This window comes from Tamandua tetradactyla, chromosome 7 (assembly GCF_023851605.1).
Source record: "Tamandua tetradactyla isolate mTamTet1 chromosome 7, mTamTet1.pri, whole genome shotgun sequence".
Taxonomy (NCBI): domain Eukaryota; kingdom Metazoa; phylum Chordata; class Mammalia; order Pilosa; family Myrmecophagidae; genus Tamandua; species Tamandua tetradactyla.
The window spans coordinates 46,504,447-46,523,009 of record NC_135333.1 but is presented as its reverse complement, the minus strand read 5'-3'; the positions used below and the strand labels follow the sequence as shown (position 1 = coordinate 46,523,009).

The following is an 18,563-nucleotide window of genomic DNA, read 5'->3' as shown; positions in this document are numbered from 1 at the left end:
GAGAGCTCAGTGTAGCACAGCCCAAGCAGCTCAGCATACCTCATCTCAGTCTTGCAGCTCAACTCAGGCCTTGGAAGATGCAGAAAGGAATCACCCGGGGGAAAGTTGTTGAAACCCAGAGGCCTAGAGAGAAGGCCAGCAGAGATCACCCTGTGCCTTCCCACAGGGTGGGAAGTTGAAAGTTAGCTGCCTTTCCTCTGAAGAACTGTACATGAACTAAATAAACCCCCTTTTATTGAAAGTCAATCCATCTCTGGTGTATTGCATTCCAGCAGCTAGCAAACTAGAACACTTCACCTATCCTTTGGAAAGATAAGTTTCATAGGGGCATGTCCCAAGATTGAGGGCTTGGCCTATTGGTTTGGTTGTCCCCACTGCTTGTGAGAATATCAGAAATTCTCCAAATGGGGAAATTGAATATTCCCCCCCTTTTACTCCATTCACCCAAGGGGACTTTGCAAATACTTTTCTATTCAGTGCCCAAACCACTCTGGTATTTATCAGGGCATCACACTAACCTGGACAAACAAACAGAATTGCATGCCCTATTCAAGATTCCATGTACTTATGGTGTTCAGCTAAACTGACCATACAAGTTAAATTAGGAGACACACTAGTGGAAATATAAATTTTGCACTAAATAAACATCTCTCCCTTTACCAGCACACAGAAGTTGAAGCTTTAAAGTAAGGATAATATCATCCTTTACCCAGTCTTCTGATATACCTAATTCCCATCCAGATCAGCTTCATTCATATCTCACTCAATGTCTGATCACTTTTTCAACTTTTTTAACAGTTCCTGTTAAAAAAAAAAAAAACAGTTACGGCTGACTTTTATGACTTCAGAACTCTAACTCTGAGTCTCAGGTGTCACATAACTACCTGAAGATTCTGGAAAAGACCATGTTATATACAAACAGCCCCATACCTGAGAATTTAGAATTAACAGTTACACCTCCTAAATATATTTGACCGCTGTAAGAACTTGCAATCGAGGACCTTTTACAATACACCCCAACTTGATATCCCATGCTCTCAAATTTAGCTCACCAAATTTTTATATTATAGTTAGTCCATATGATTGAGGCATGATAATATTTGTCTTTTTGTTCCTGACATTTCATTCAACATACAGCTCTTATGGTTCATTCATCTAATTGCATACCTCACAACTTCATTCCTTCTTGTGGCCACTCAGTATTCCATTGTTGTATGCACCATAGTTCCCCCTTTCATTCCCAGTTGTTGAATGCATAAGCCACCTCCATTGATTGTGGATCATGAACACTGCCACCAGAAACACCAGTATGTAAATGTCCATTCATGTCCACACACTCAGCTCCTCCAGGCATATACTGAGCAACAGAGTTTCATTGATCACATGGCAACCCCACCCCTAGCATCCTGTGGAAGCACCACACTGCCCTCTAAGGGGTGGCACCTCTCCCCTCCTTACTGACAGTGAATAGGTATATCTCTTTCCCCACATTTTCTCTAGCATTTTCTCTCTGTTCACTTTTAAGCAGTTTTATTCACACATCATAGAATCCAGCCTAAGTGTAGAGGCATGCCTTCACCATCATACATTTTCTTTTCTTAGACAAAGAATCTATACCCCTTTCCCAATTCCTCCACCTGTTGGCACTTAGTTTTGGCATAATGCCTTTGTTACAGTCATTGGAAGCATATTACGCTGTTACTATTGACTATAGACTCTAGCTTGCATTGATTGTACTTTTTCCCATATACCATCTATTTTCAACACCCTGCAATATTGACATTCATTTGTTCTCCCTCATGCAAAATGTTTTTTAATTTGTACATTTAATCACCATCAATGTACACTCTAGGCACTCCTAAATTATACCATCTCAATCTTTATCCTCTATCTTTCCTTCTGGTTTCATACATGTCCCCAGCCCTTCTTCCACTATCATACTCACATTCAGCTTCATTCAGTGTACTTATATTATTGTGCTACAATCAGGTAGTATTGTGCTACCCATTTCTGGGTTTTTAGAATCAGTCTTGTTGCACAATCTGTATTCATTCAGCACCAATTGCCCAATCTCTATCCTATTTCTATCTCCTGATAACATGTGTTCTTAACAATAACTTGTGTTCTGAACTTCAATTCTCCAAGTTCAGTCATTAATGTTAGTTCATATTAGTGAGACCAGACAATATCTGTCCTTTTGTTTCTGGCTAATTTCACTCAGCTTAATATCTTCAAGAATTACAATTTCTTGTAGCTTTCTGTGCATAGGTCTTTTGTATCCTTAGTTAAATTAGTTCCTAAATATTTTATCCTTTTGGTTGCTATTGTAAATGGATTTCTTTCTTGAGTTCCTCCTCAGATTGCTCATTTCTATAGAAAAAGACTGAAATTTGGGTGTTGATCTTGTACCCTGCCTCTTTGCTGTACTCATTTATTAACTCTAGTAGCTTTGCTGAGGATTTTTCAGGAATTTTGACATATAGTATCATATCATCTGCAAAAGGTGAGTTTCTTAATTTTTCTTTCCAGTTTGGATGCCTTTCATTTATTTTTCTCATCTAATTGCTCTGGCTAGAACTTCCAACACAATGTTGAATAACAACGGTGACAGTGGGCATTCAGATCTTGTTCCTGATCTTAGGGAGAAAGCTTTTGATCTTTCCCCATTGAGGATGATGTTAGCTGTGGGTTTTTCATATATTTCCTTTAACATGTTGAGGAAATTCCCTTCTATTCCTATTTTTTATTTGAAGTGTTTTCATCAAGAATGTATGTTGAATTTTGTCAAATGCCTTTCCTGCATCAATCAAGATGATCATGTGGTTTTTCTGCTTTGATTTGTTAATGTGGTGTATTATACTAATTGATCTTCTTATGTTGAAATATCCTTGCATATCTGGGTTAAATCCCACTTGGTCAAGGTGTATAATTCTTTTAATGTGCTGCTGGATTTGATTTGAAACTATTTTGTTGAGGATTTTTGCATACATATTCATTTGAGAGGTTGGTCTGTAATTTTCTTTTCTTGTAGTATCTTTGTCGGGCTTTAGTATGAGGTTAATGTTGGCTTCATAGAATGAGTTAAGTAGCTTTCCCTCTTCTTCACTTTTTTGAAGAGTTTGAGCAGGATTGATACTAATTCTTTCTTGAATGTCTGGTAGAATTCACATGTGAAGGCATCTGGTCCTGGGCTTTTCTTTTTGGGGAGATTCTTGATGACTGATTCAATCTCTTTACTTGTGATTGGTTTGATGAGGTCACCTATTTCATCTTGAGTCAATGTTGGCTATTCATGCCTTTCTAGGAAGTTGTCAATTTCATCTACATTGTCTAGTTCATTAGCATGTAGTTGCTCAAAGTATCCTCTCATTATCTCTTTTATTTCTGAAGGGTCAGTGATTATGTTTCCTCTTTCATTTCTGATTTTATTTCTTTGCCTCCTCTCTTTTTTTTCTTTTTGTCAACCTAGCTAAGAATCCATCTATGTTACTGATTTTCTCAAAGAACCAACTTCCTGTTTTGTTTATTTTCTCAATTGTTTTCGTGTTCTCAATTTCATTTATTTCTGCTCTAATCTTTGTTATTTCTTTCCTTTTGTTTGCTTTGGGTTTAGTTTGCCACTCTTTCTCTAGTTCTTCCAAGCGAACAGTTAATTCTTTGATTTAACTCTTTCTTCTTTTTTAATACAGGCATTTAAGGCAACAAATTTCACTCTTAGTACTGCCTTTGCAGCATCCCATAAATTTTGATATGTTGTGTTTTCATTATTATTTGCCTCAAGATATTTACTGATTTCTCTTGTAATTTCTTCCTTTACCCACTGGTTGTTTAAGAAGATCTGTGAATTTTCAGGCCCTCTGCCTAGTATTGATTTCCAACTTCATTCCCTTATGATCCAAGAAAGTGTTTTGTATTATTTAAATCTTCTTAAATTTATTGAGATTTGCCTCATGACCCAGCATATGAGCTATCCTTGAGAATGATCCATGAGTGTCGGGATTTCCCTGAAGAAGAGGAGAGAAGAAGGGGCATCGCATAGGATTAAGAAACAGCAACACAAGAAATCAGTTACGTGGGTTCAGGGGACTCAAGCTCTTCAGAAGCAAGAACAAGAGCCCCAAATGTACTGTCATCCATATTTTTATTGTGCTCTTACACAGGAACTGCTTTAGGAAGTATAATCAAAGCAAGATTATTCTTGAATATCTGTCATGCCTGCAAAACTACAAAGTTTGGTTCACAGTTCCTGTCCCAGGAACTGTTTATTAGTTTGAGAATGCTCTCTATTCAGGTCTGTTCAGGCTCTTGAGTCACTGTCTTTGAGAGCATTTGCTTCAGCAGTTCACCACATTAGCAGGGTGTGGTAAATGCCCCATGCCCTTGGCTGTCAACCAACCACTCGAGCCCTCAAACAACTGTCTTACACATGAGCACTTGAGAAGAAGGTGTATCCTGCTGTTGTGAGGTATAATGTTCTGAAAATGTCGGTTAAGTTTAGTTTATTTATTGTATTATTCAAATTCTCTGTTTCTTTATTTGTCCTCTGTCTAGACGTTCTATCTGTTGATGAGAGCAGGGAATTGAAGTCTCCAACTACTATGGTAGAGTTGTCTATTTCTCCCTTCAGTGTTGCCAGTGTTTGCCTTATGTATTTTGGAGTACTCTGGCTTGGTGCATAAATACTTATGATTGTTATGTCTTCTTGTTGAATTGTTCCTTTTATTAATACATAGTGTCATTCTTTGTCTCTTTTTATTGTTTTACATTCAAATTCTAATTTGTCAGACTTAGTATAGCTACTCCTGCTCTTTTGTGATTGTTGTTTGCATGAAATATCTTTTTCCAAACTTTCACTTTCAGCCTATTTTTGTCCTTGGGTCTAAAATGAGACAGCATATATATGGGTCCTGTTTTCAATCCATTTTGCCAGTCTATGTTTTTTTATATCAGACCCCTCAGAGCTCATAGTCTGAGGGAGGGAGGAATGAGTAATACTGGAGTGACCACACTGCTTTTTCTGATGGAAATGAGAGTCCATCAAAATAATTCGTTTTTATCTTTGGAACCACTCTTTAAACATTCAAGTCACTGCCCCATGTCAAGATCTCTGAAATACTCAAACTTCTGGTGTCCAGCCAAAGCAGAGAGGAGGGACCATCCAGTGAGCATTCTCATTTCCACATTCTATGAGATCTGTGACTGGTATAATGAGCTCCAGAAATTGGGTACTACTGTCAGGTCTTTCTCTCCCTTGTGTTCTCACTGCTTTAATTTTAAATGCATCCCACAATTTATGCCATGGAATTTTTGTCACATTTTAATCTCCAGATAACATCCTCTATGTCAGAATCCCATAGTATCTCCACTCTCTGACACATTCTGAGTCACAAAGCCTTCAGGGGCAGTTAAGACTTCAGACCCTGGAGTCAGATCCTGGATCCACATCCTATTTGGATTGCTATATTGATTACTGTCCAATATTTTGCCCTTAGCTCAACTCAAGACATTTGTTATGCTCCCAATAAATACTTATGGAACAAATGAAATTTGGGTGAGTTAAGGGACTATGAAACTTAACATGAGAGAGACAAGAGCCAAAAACTTATATTTGATCCAACAAAGGCTCTGTAGGAAATCTGGTTGCTGGTAACCCCATGTGAACCAGAACTTGTGAAAGACAGGATGGTTGGCAGACTCATAGTTGGGCCCCCAGTGATCCTTGCCACCTGAATTACCCTTGGGCAATCCCTTCCTCTGAGCCTAGGGCTGGGCTTTGGTGAACAGAGGAGAATTCCACAAAAGAAATGTTTAATCAATTCCTAAGTGGGGTTACAAAAACCATGAATTCCAACTTGCTAACAGACTCTATTGCTTCTCAATTTGTGAGCTTGGATGAGGCAAATATCCATGTGGAGGTGCCCATGTGACAAAGAGATGAGAACAACCTCCAGCCAACAGCCACAGACCAAGGTCCTCAATCCACCAGTTGGTTTAAGAGAAGTAAATGCTGCCAAGCACCAGGTACATGACCTTGGAAGAGGATCCTCCCTAAACCAAGCATGCAGTGAGACTGCAATCCCATTGCCAATGTTCTGCTCTCTGCTAACACCCTGTACTTTATTTCCAAATATTGGCACAATATGTTATTAAACAATTGTTTGGATATTTAGATAGCATAGTCAGGAAGGAAAAATCATGTATTTTTCTCACAATAGCATACCCAGCCACTAACAAAATGTCTGTTCCATTTTCATGATCAATAGATTCTGAAAAGCAAATTTAAACATCATTACACTTGTATGTAAGAACATATTTCCTTTAATATGTAAAGACAGAGGACCATATAAGAGAACCATAAAGTTCAGATTCATTACCAAAAATTCCTAGTGCTAAAATAATGCAGAATATTTTTAATTTTTTTAAATTTTGATTTTATTTTTAAAAGGAAAGGACAAAATATTTCCTCTGGAAACAAACATCTCTCCCAAAAATTTCTATATATTTCTTGGTTTTTTCTATACAAATTTATTTTTATTTCTCTCAGGAGATGTCCTAGAATCTTTAAACTTTGCACTTTATTTTTAAAACAGTTGAAAAACATCATATCTGTAATGAAACTGGATAATTTATACCTCTGAATGCCTAATATTTAAGGCTTGTAGGATTTTACAGTCTTTAAAACATATATTAGTTTGCTAATGCTGCTGGAATGTAATATACCAGAAATGAAATGGCTTTTATAAAAGGAATTTAACTTACAAGTTTACAGTTCTAAGGCCATGAAAATGTCCAAATTACGGCACCAACAAGAGGTGACCTTCACTCAAGAAAGGATGATGCCATCCAGAACACCTCTGTCAGCTGGGAAGGTACGTGACTGTCATCTGCTCGTTCCTTGCTCCTGGGCTCTGTTGCTTTCAACTTCTGTTTCCTGTGGAGTTTCATCACTTGACTGCTCCAGGGCTGGGCTTCATCTCTTGGTTTCACTGCTGGTTTGAAAGGATTTATGTACCCTAGAAAAGTCATGTTTTAATCCTAATTCAGTCTTGTGGTCGCAGTCTTTTCTTTTAAACCTTCTTCAGTACTATAGGTTGGAAACATGATTAAATTATCTCCACAGAGATGTGACTTGCCCATTAGCGGGTATTAACCTTTGATTAGAGGGAGATGTGACTCCACCCATTCCAGGTGGGTCTTGATTAGTTTACTGGAATCCTTTAAAAGAGGGAACATTTTGGAGAGAGCAGGGCCACGAGAACTACCAGAGTCCACGTAGCCAGAGACCCTTGGAGATGAAGAAGGAAAACAGCCCTGAGGGAACTTCATGAAAGAAGAAGCCTGGAGAGAAAGCTAGCAGATGTCATCATGTTCGCCATGTGCCTTTCCAATTGAGAGAGAAACCCTGAACATCATCGGCCTTCTTGAATCAATGTATGTTTCCCTGATGCCTTAGATTGGACATTTCTATAGCCTTGTTTTAACTGGGACATTTTCATGACCTTAGAACTGTAAACTTGTAACTCGTTAAATTCCTCTTTTCTAAGCATTCCATTTCTGGTATACTGCATTCCAGCAGCTAGCAAACTAGAACAGCATCCCTTGGCTCTCTCCAAGTCCTGGCTTGCTTAGCATCTCATGGGAAGGCACATGGCAACATCTGTTGGGCTCTGCCCATATCTAGGCACCTGCTCTCTGTCAGCACTCCAAGCATCTCCAAACATCCATGTCTCTGTCCGCTCTGAACCAACTTTCTCCAAGTGTCTACATCTGGTGTTTCTCCAAAATATTTCCCCTTTTAAAGGACTCTGGTAAACTAATCAAGACCCATCTTGAATGGGTCATATCTCCATCTATTCAAATGGCCACACCCACAACTGGGTGTGTACATCTCCATGGAAGCAATCCAATCAACTTTCCCACACTAAACAATAGGTCTGGCCCCACAAGATTAAAACATGGCTTTGCTGGGGTATATCATAGTTTCAAACTGGCACAAGGTATCAGATAAATATGAAGAGACCTGTGTTCTGTGGTATTTTTCTACCTTGGTAGTAAAATATTTTTCTACCTTGGTAGTAAAATATGTGCATACTAGATGCATGAAAAAATAGCTTTCCACTAAATATGTCTTGGCCACCTAACTGTTTGTACTTATACAGAGCAGCATGACATCCTGATGTTGTCTTCATAAAACATGATCCTATATATAATTAAGCCTGCCTGATTCCACATCAAACCAAGAAACACATCTCTTGTTTCTGAAGATGCATCCACAAGGAATTGGAGGGAAAAAATCTTTCTAAGACCAGTTCAAAGTGAGAAAGGCGATTTGAGCTTTTACAGTCCAAACAGACACAGGAATGCAAAGGTCTAAAAGAAAGAAGAAAATAAAATAAAAATAATAACTAAGTAAAAGTCACAGGATTCATTAAAATTGCATAATGGCCACTTGCTGCATTTTGTTTGGTCAGCATATCCTGTTATCTAGTAGGCCCTTATATCTTTGTTGAGCATTCAGGGCTCTGATCTCATCCTTCATAAAGAGGGAAGGTGCTGATATTAGACCATGTGGTTTTCACCCTGCTCTGGGTGCTATTTTATTCCTGCAAGCAGAACTAGGGAAACCCTTATTAATGTAACGAAGAACAGAGAGCAAACAGTTTGGATTATGCCAGTGAGGATATTTAGGCTTGAAATGAATAGAAGGAGGAAGACGCTCTTAGTTCTGAAAGGTGGTGATAGCATCCTCAGTGATGACCAGCATCCCCTGAATTTTCCATCTCTTTGAGTCCACGTGGGTACTGTAGAGAATTTTCCCCAGGAGAGATGAACATTATTTTGTCATAAATTAATTTTAATCTGAAGATAATTGTGTGATCTCACTGCAGACATTTAGTGGCAGACTATCTAAGGGTAAGTTTGGTTATTATTCAGAAGGAATTCCTCTGGGATTTAATCCATAAATAAAGGTCAGAAAGGAATCTTCCTTATTTTAAGCTTCTGGGGTATATTTTCTACGATTAGTCCCACTGGGGTGATGGGAGACAAGGAAATGAAAAAATAAATAGCATATGTGAGAAAGTACAGGCATTTCCTGAAGATGAAATAGTACTCTGTTCAAGGTATCTTGGCTAGAAAAGGGGAAGGCTAATATAGGTGGGTATTCAGAAAAGGGAAGCTTTGGAGAAATTAACATTTAAACTGACAATGAAGGAAAACAAATAAGGAGTGGGCATAAGTGTGTCATGGACTGGAAGGGGGTCAAAGATGACAATACTGTTCAGTGCAGAGCGAATAACAATTTACCATAGTGTTACTTTGGTGCTGCAAGGGGGTTTCAGAAATTAATTCCTGGATGCCAAGTGGAGCCATTAATTAAAATTGGAAATGTGAGGATGTAACTTGTACTTGTTTGGGGGAAGGTAATGTCTTCAATTTGAGATATATTTTAATTTAGGTTCCAGTAACTGTTGGGCAGATATAAATAAAAGCAAAATCATCTCCCAATCCAAAAGCTCTCTGCAAAAGAAGAGAAAGAAAAACAATTGTATTATTAAATAAGCACTAAAGCAGAATGTTTTGCATCACTGGAAATCCACAAAGAGATTCAAAGAAAGAAAAAATCTTATGCTTTTTTATGGAACAAAGCAGATACAACCTATTTCATAAATAATCTCAAGTCATTTCTTCTATCTTCAGAGCCAGAGGTAGGGTTACAATTTGGAGCCAGGAACTCCCACCCCCAAACCTGATGGCCAGATGTTATGCTCATCTCTTATCAGAAAATTGGGAGAAATATTCTTTAATTACATTTCAAAAAAAATGGCTTCCTTTCTTGTGTAGACCTTCCATGGAAAAAATTTCAAGAGACTTATTTAAAATTTACACACATTAAAAGGTACATGCATTTCAAAGAAAGTAGTATCTCTTATAACTGTGGATTTTCTAAATAAATGCTCAGAGAGATGGGAAGGAGAAGGAAGACTCTTCCCTTATGGTCAACGGAGAAAATAAAGCTGTCTTCCACTTTTAAATTTGTATTTGCCCTTGTATAACAGGCAAATGAATAGAGATAAAAATCTCAGAAACGAAATCCAGATGATAATGTGTTCACTGTCATTGGAGGGATAGAAATGAAGGAAATGTCATTAATCTGAGATATGGGTCATCATTTCAGTAATGAAATGAGGAGAGAAGAGAGGCTAGAATTGATCATCAAGATGTTTCAATAATATTATATGAGGAGTATTTTAGTTTCTTTCACTGCTCAAGCAAACACCATGCAAAAGGGTAGTTCAAATGATGTCAATTTATTAGCTCATTGTTTTGAGGCTAAGAGAAAATCCAAATCAAGATGATGTCAAGGCCATTCTTTCTCTGAAAAGACTGGCATTCTGGGGTTGCCTGCAATCTTTGGTCCTTAGGTTGTCACATGGCAAGGTACGGGTCAGTGTCTCCCTTTTCTTCTGGGTTCTGTTGATGTTCCATTTCTGGCTGTTCCTTCTGTGGGGGTCTCTCTGTTTGGACTTGAACCTCTTGGAAAGGACTCCTGTAGGTGGATGAAGATCCCTCAATTGAGGTGAGCCACACCTTAACTGAAGTCGCCTCATCAAAAGTAACTCTTGTCTCGCCAGGTCAGAGGATGGGACGAGTCCTTTTACCACAGAATCAAGAAAAATTGTTCCAGTTAAAGTCACAGAAATTTAAATAATAGGCAGCAAGAAAAGCATTTGTAAAGACAAAAACTGGCCCCTTAATAGTAAGGAATGTCCCTAATGGGGCTTGATTGAGTTGTGATCTACAGTCTTCTGTCAAGATTGCTTTGAGAATTACTGATCATCATGACAATCTAACAGTTAAATGTAATGTGCCAGAATCTGTTCTAAGCATTTGACAACATTAGTTTTCTCATGAACTCTCTTAGTTAGACACTGTTACCATCAATCCCACTTTCTGAAGAGTAACTGGAAGGACAGTGAGGATAAGCCAATTGCCCAGAGTGGCACATCTATGAAGGAACATCCCTGATACTGAAACCCAGGCGAGGCAGCTGTCACTATTGAGCTGTGGAACGTGAGGCCAGGAGAGGCCTCTCAGCTTCTCCCAGGATTACCCTGGAGAGAACACTCCAGCTATCTTCAGGTACACTTGGAGGCTGAAAATTTCAAACTCCTTCACCTCAATCATCTTTATATACTCTTCATCTTAAAGAGATGAACACTCATGTTATAAAAAGTATTCACTCTCTGGGCGGGCCGCGGTGGCTCAGCGGGCAAAGTGCTTGCCTGCTATGCCGGAGGACCTCGGTTCGATTCCCGGCCCGAGCCCATGTAACAAAAAACGGAAAAACAAAGTACAATAAAACAAGAAAATGTTTAAAGATGTTTCCCTTTCTTCCTTCCTTCCTTCCTTCTCTCTGTCTTTCCTTTAAAAAAAAAAAAAAAAAAAAAAAAAAAAAAGTATTCACTCTCTTTGGTTTCAAAATACATACACATATATTTATCTATATGTATTTATTGTTTGATTGACTTATAACCATAATACATACATACGTATGTATAAATACCTACATATAATACATATATTAATTTTTTTCAACTTCCCACATATCTGTTCAGTGCCAGCTCTACCCAATGCTCTGTTAAATGAGCCAGGAAGTTTAACGATAAGAACCTTCTTGGAACTTCATGCCATGAGGAAGCGCACAGAGCTGGTCTCTTCATAGAACATTCAATGCCTCACCTCATGGTTAGCCTAAGACAGCTGGGAGGTGTCCTAGCTCTGAGAGAAGCAGTGGCATATTGAAAGTCCTTCATTTTCTACGTTCAGTGTACCCTGTTGTCCTGGTTTGAAAGGAAGTATGCCCCCTAGAAAATCCACGTTTTAATCAAAATCCCATTTCATAAGGGTAGAATAATCCCTATTCAATACTGTATGTTTGAAACTGTAATCAGATCATCTCCCTGGATGATGTGATTTAGTCAAGAGTGGTTGTTAAATTGGATTAGGTGATGACATGTCTCCAACCATTTGGGTGGGTCTTGATTGGTTTACTGGAGTCCTATAAAAGAGGAAATATTTGGGAGAATAAGAGATTCAGAGAGAGCAGAGAATGCTGCAGCACCACGAAGCAGAGAGTCCACTAGCCATCAATCTTTGGAGATAAAGGAAAATGCCTCCCAGGGAGCTTCACGAAACAGGAAGCCAGGAGAGAAAGCTAGCAGATGATGCCTTTTTTGCCATGTGCCCTTCCAGCTGAGAGAGAAGCCCTGACTGTGTTCACCATGTGCCTTCTCACTTGAGAGAGAAACCCTGAACTTCATCGGCCTTCTTGAACCAAGTTATCTTTCCCCAGATGCCTTAAATTGGACATGTCTATAGACTTGCTTTAACTGGGACATTTTCTTGGCCTTAGAACTGTAAACTAGCAACTTATTAAATTCCCCTTGTTAAAAGCCATTCCATTTTTGGAATATTGCATTCTGGCAGCTAGCAAACTACAACACCTGTACATTAAGGGGCATGAGGCTACCCCTCTTTTGGAAAGCAGAAATAACCTTGGAATAATTTGCCCTTCTTTCTTTCAGTTTTTTAATATTTTAAATAAATGTGATATTTGTGTATATAAAATCATTGCTGGTATCCTATCTCCCTTACCTCTTTCTCGGGGACCTACAGAGACCATAGTTTTGTGGCCCCATCTCTGGCTTCTTTCTTGAGCCTTGAAGTGTCCCAAGTTCCAGATCAGGGGTCTCCACATGTTGCCCTCCCTTCAACTGCCCACCTTGCACTTCAGCCTCCCCAGTGCTTTTCTCAAAGTTGGAGAGTAAGTATCAATAAGTAGAAGTATACAGGAGGGCTCTACCCAGAAAACAGCAGTTGTCAACAGAAGGGGATACGAAAACACCGAACAGTTGGGGAAATCCAGTCCCTCATTTCTCCTAACCCTGAAAACACTACCAAACTATTTGAGAATCACTTGGCAAAGAGACACATCTTGCTTTATTTTTTCCATGGGAATGGTTGATTCTAAGGGAAGCTGAACAGATTATCTAGGTATCCTAGAATTCATGGTTAAAAGGCAGGAGTGGAAGGATGAGAAGCAAAGTCCAGAAGAATATGACTGGACATTTCAGCCCTGGCTTATGGGTTCAGGATACTACTGCAGCAACATTGCTGTACCAGCAGGATTTTTAAATTAATCTTGAGGATGAATGAGTCATTCCTAATCTGCCAGGTGTTTCCCAGTGGAAATAGTCTAATTTTACACTAGGCAGAACATAGAGAAGTGATTTCATTTTCCTTGTCACAGCTACAAAGAGAAAGATGGGAAAACATGGATGAACCACAGAACTCACTTCTCTCAAGTAAGAATTGTGGCAAAAAGAATCAAGGGTGGACTCTTATATGACAAGTTGTTACTCTGAAACTTGCTCGTGAGGTTTTTAAAATTCAGAATAGGCCATGAAAGCATTAGAAGATGGCACAGATACTATTCTGAGCTCTTTAATTGTTCCCACCCAAACCTTACAGTAGCCCTCTGAATCAGGTTCGGCTTTCATTCTCTTTATATGTGGATGGTGACAGCGATGCAGAGAGTAAGACACAGTGAGCTTAAGATTCAGTGGCAGCTGGAGACCAGTGTTCAGGCAGCGCAGCAACTAAGACACTTATTAGGAGCACAGGGTGCGTCAGATTCAATGATATAAAGCCTTCCAAGAATGTCATTTCTTTTCTCCGTGTAAAACCAGCTTTGCAATTCTAATTAACTTGTTAAGTGTTCCCTCCCTGGGGACAATGTTTACATTGGGCACACATGAGAAATTCAGAAGAATTAAAAATAAAAGAGGCTTTTATACTTATATATTGGAAGCCCTGGCAGGGATTCCTTGGGGCAGGTTCCAAGAAGCAGGTTTGGAGAAGGGGCCTCAAACACCTCTTATGCTTAAGCAGCACCCTGCTGGGGTTCTGTGGCCCCTGCAGCTCTGTGGCCCTGAGATGGAAACACTGGGTTGGGCTGCCATGCTTCTATGCTGGGCAGGTCACCTTCATCGAGGCTCAATAAATTCACCAACAAACTGAGTATCTCCTATCTGAGTATCTCCACCTAGTGGAGGGTGATGCCGATGGAGACCGAGAGGACACCCTTTGTGATGCAGTAGGAGCGCTGTCATGGGACTGGCCAGATGGTAGGGTCGGGAACAGAAGCCTGACATGGATGGGGGACTGGGGTAGGGGTGGAGGCCCCCCAGCTCCTGCTCCTGCTCCTGCTGAGCCTGCGGAGGAGTCCATTGCAGCAGGCTCCAACTGACCGGTCTGAGCGCAGTCCCCTGACCCAGCCAGCACAACTGCCCTACCCCGGGAGGCAGTGCCCAAAGCCACTTGCCAGCCAGAAACACCTCCCTCCCCACTCCTGACTGGTGCCGCCTCTGGAGGAGAGAGATGGTGGGAACAGGAGAGACAGACGGTCCATTGCGGAAAAGGAGGGACAGACGGTCCCATCTCAGGAGCAGGAGGGACAGACGGTCCCATCCTGGGAGCTGCAGAGCAGGAAGGACAGACGGTCCCATCCTGGAGCACTAGGAACAGACAGTCCCATCATGGAGCAGGAGGGACAGACGGTTCCATCGTGGAGCAGGAAGGACAGACGGTCCCATCCTGGAGCTGGAGGGGCAGACGGTCCATCGCGGGAAATGGGATATTCCTGGCCTGGGCTGCTTGGGCTGCTGCATTGGGGGAGCAAAGAGCCACCCACTCAGACCTGAGCCAGGGGTGCTTTACCCGGGCGTTTCCTTGGATTTTTGTTTTTTCATAAATAGTGAGAACAAAACCTTCTTCTTCTTTTTTTTTTTGATCGTGAAGATTTTTATTAAATTAAAGCATGTTACATTTTTTTGTCCTAATAATAAGATTTTCATCTTTAGGGTATTGTGATATAAAAACCTACTTGATCACATTACTTCTTGAGTTTCTTTTGGGCAGCTTTCTTCTTGACCATCTGTAATCGCTTCATGGCATTGAGCGGTGATTCTTGTGAAGTTGGACCTTTGAGGGATGCTGAGGGAGAGCTGCTCGATTCTGAAGTGGTTTTGCTGGTGGTACTTCCACTAGGTCCTGCTGTCCCACTATTTCCATGCCCACTTAGTTGGCTGCTGCTTCCTGGAACTACACTACTAGGACTAGGAAGACCTACTTTGCTAACATTGTCACAACTAACTGAGCGACTGAGGCCAGTTTTGCCCAAGGTAAGAGGTGGAGGTGGTTTCAGTGGTACAGTGGGCATAGTGCTATTACTGGAACCTATTTTGGAACCTATTCCACTTTTGGATGATGTTGCCAGACCAGTCAAACCCACAGGCTTCTGGTTAGCTGATGAAGGAGCCAGTTTCCCGCTATTGTTTCGTGTTGTTGAACTCAATTTTGCTGTTGATGGACCAGCAGAAGAGGTTTTGGCTGCAAAAGCTGCCCAACCAGTTAGGCCACTAGTTACTGAAGAAGAAACACCCGTACTAGAAGAATTTCCTGAAATAACAGCAGATGTCTTGACTTCTGTTCTCTTGAATGCTAGAAAAGTTGTCTCTTGTTTGAGTTTAGTTTCTGGTTTCTTAACCAATGGATCTTTGACAGCTGGAGCAACAGAAACAACAGTGGGGGCTGATTTCTGTGGTGGTTTCTGAGTTTTTTGAGCCATTCTTTTCATTTGTCTGGTACATCGGGCACAATACCACACCAGGCGAGGGTCATTCACTTCCTTGTCTGTCACCTGGGGCTTATGGCAATCTTAGTGGTAGAGATTATGGCATTCCTGACATTCTACTAATTGATTACCAGATGCCACTGTCATTTGCCTACAAACAGCACAGGCCAATCCCATCTCCATTGCAAAATCATCAGCACTGGTCTCCTCAAAACTGGACAGGTCAGCCATACCTAAATCCTTGCTGGTTTGGACAGTAATAGGAAAGGACTGTGTCTCTGGTTTCTCCAGTCTAGGTTTCTTTGGAACATCAACTCCTTCATTGATGTCTGATTTCACTTTATCAGCAGGCCTCTTTTCAGCTTCCTTCTTTACCTTTTCAGTTGTGAGCACCTTGCCATTATTATTACCAGAAGAAAGACTGGGTGACGTTTTGGGCTCTTGCTTAACGGGAATAGTTTTTGTACTTGAAATTTTGGGTGGTTCCACATCCTTTTGAGATGGACGGTAACTTGAATCAATGCCTCGAGCCAAAGATTCATCAAGCAGTGCCTTTAGTTTTTCAGCAGAATCCTTACTCTTTGAATGTAAGAAGCCTAGTGCTTTCAAAAAAATGGGATCGAGTTCCAAATTCACAGCAGCAGCCATTGTAAACCCCGCCGCCGCCCCACAAAACCTTCTTTTCTGCAGTGATCCCATGTGGTTTATTTTCTACGTTCTCAGGCAATATTTTAACAAGACATATTTTATCAAAGCATCCATTCATCGAGGGCTTTGCCAGCTAGAAGCCTGGCCTAAGGTGGGCCATTTTATGGAATCAGGTTTCTCACTAGAGACAATCCTGATAAGAGATTTAGGGGAGGGAAAAGCATCCAAACACTGAAAGGGACATGCAAAATATTTCAGTCTTCCAGTGGGTCAAGGTGGGACAGGCCAGTCCCTGCTGAGCTTTATTAGAGTCAACATTAAAGGGAAGTGGTGCTCCATGTGTGGGCTTTTATGAATTATTTTTCCTGCACCATTTACATAATTGAAAAAATTTTGAAAAATTTACAAGACCTGGTAATGCAACTCCCAACATTGATTTTAAATTTTATTTATCCCAAATTCCAACATTTATAATAATTTTACTTTCCTGGCTTTAATAAAAGCTAATTTTTGAGGGCAGGCAATGGTGGCTCAGTGGCAGAATTCTCACCTGCTGTGCTGGAGACCTGGGTTAGATTTTTGGAGCCTACCCATACTAAAAAGAAAAAGAAAAAAAGGAAAACAGCAAACTTTTGAGTAAAATTTTTGAAGTAAACCTTTTATCTTCTTTTCAAATGACAAAATTGCCACATTGTACAATTTCTCATGACCAAGTGAGGCTCTTCAGTTCCTTTTATTTAGCTTGCTGAAATGTCTTTTATTTCAGTGCGACTGATTGTTAGGAAAAACGGTGCACATACGGACGGATGATTGCAGGTGGGAAGTTTATGGAGAAGCTCTGGGCTGAGGGGTCTGAGGGATAGACTTCAGCCCCTCTGGGAGGGTTGTACAGCATTGTATACACTGTGTCACATGGGACAAGGAGGGTATGCTGGTTTGAAAGGATTACTACCCTAGAAAAGCCATGCTTTAATCTTGATCCATCTTTCAATCCCTATTCAGTACTATAGGTTGGAAACTTGATTAGATTATCTCCATGGAGATGTGACTCACCCAATTGTGGGTATTAACCTTTGATTAGAGGGAGATGTGACTCCACCTATTCCTGGTGGGATTGCTTAGTTTACTGGTGTTCTAGTTTGCTAGCTGCTGGAACGCAGCACAGCAGAGATGGATTGGCTTTTAATGAAAGGGGATTTATTTCATTAGTTCTTCAGAGGAAAGGCAGCTAACTTTCCACTGAGGTTCTCTCTTATGTGGGAAGGCACAGGATGTTCTCTGCTGGCCTTCTTTCCAGACCTCCGGGTTCCGACAACTTTCCCTGGGGTGATTTCTTTCTTCATCTCCAAAGGCCTGGGCTGAGCCGCGAGAGCTGACATGAGGTATGCTGACCTGCTTGGCTGTGCTATGTTGTGCTCTCTCATTTAAGCACCAGCCAATTAAGTCAAACGTCATTCATTGCAGCAGGTCCACCTCCTAGCGGACTGCAGATGTAATCAGCAACAGATGAGGTTCACACACCATTGGCTCATGTCCACAGCAATAGATCTAGGCACCTTCACCTGAAGACTTAAACCCATCCCTTTCCCTCCTTAATGTAGCCAGAGTATCTAACAACAACTAGCCAATATCTCTATATGTCTTATTTCCACAAAACTCTGTAAAGGTGTCAAAAACATTATCCCCCAGAGTCTGGTTTCATACAAGTGAAGCATTAGGACAATAGAATGGTGATATTTTGACTAACTCTTTTGCCAACTCACTCCATGTGTTGGAAGTGTCATTCTGATTATGGGAATCAGAGTCCTTAGTGCCTTTGAGTTCAGAGTAGAAAATCATTCATAAAAACCCATTTTTAAGATTCTGTTTCTTAAGAACCACTCCTGGTACCAAGATGTATTAGTTAGGGTTCTCTAGAGAAACAGAATCAACAGGGAACACTCGCAAATATAAAATTTATAAAAGTGTCTCACGTGACCATGGGAATGCAGAGTCCAAAATCCTCAGGGCAGGCTATGAAGCCGACGATTCCGAAGGAGGGTCTGGATGAACTCCGCAGGAGAGGCTCACCAGCCAAAGCAGGAAGAGAGCCTGTCTCTTTTGAATCCTCCTTAAAAGGCTTCCGGTGATTAGATTAAGCATCACTCATTGCAGAAACTCCCCTTGACTGATTAAAAATGGAATCAGCTGTGGATGCAGCTGATATGCTCATGATCTA

General features: G+C 40.6%; 1 pseudogene; it reads right to left on the bottom strand.

The window, feature by feature from the left end:
- Positions 1-14,857: 14,857 nt before the first annotated feature.
- LOC143689642 (integrator complex subunit 12 pseudogene) lies at positions 14,858-16,351 on the bottom strand (annotated as a pseudogene).
- Positions 16,352-18,563: the final 2,212 nt, after the last annotated feature.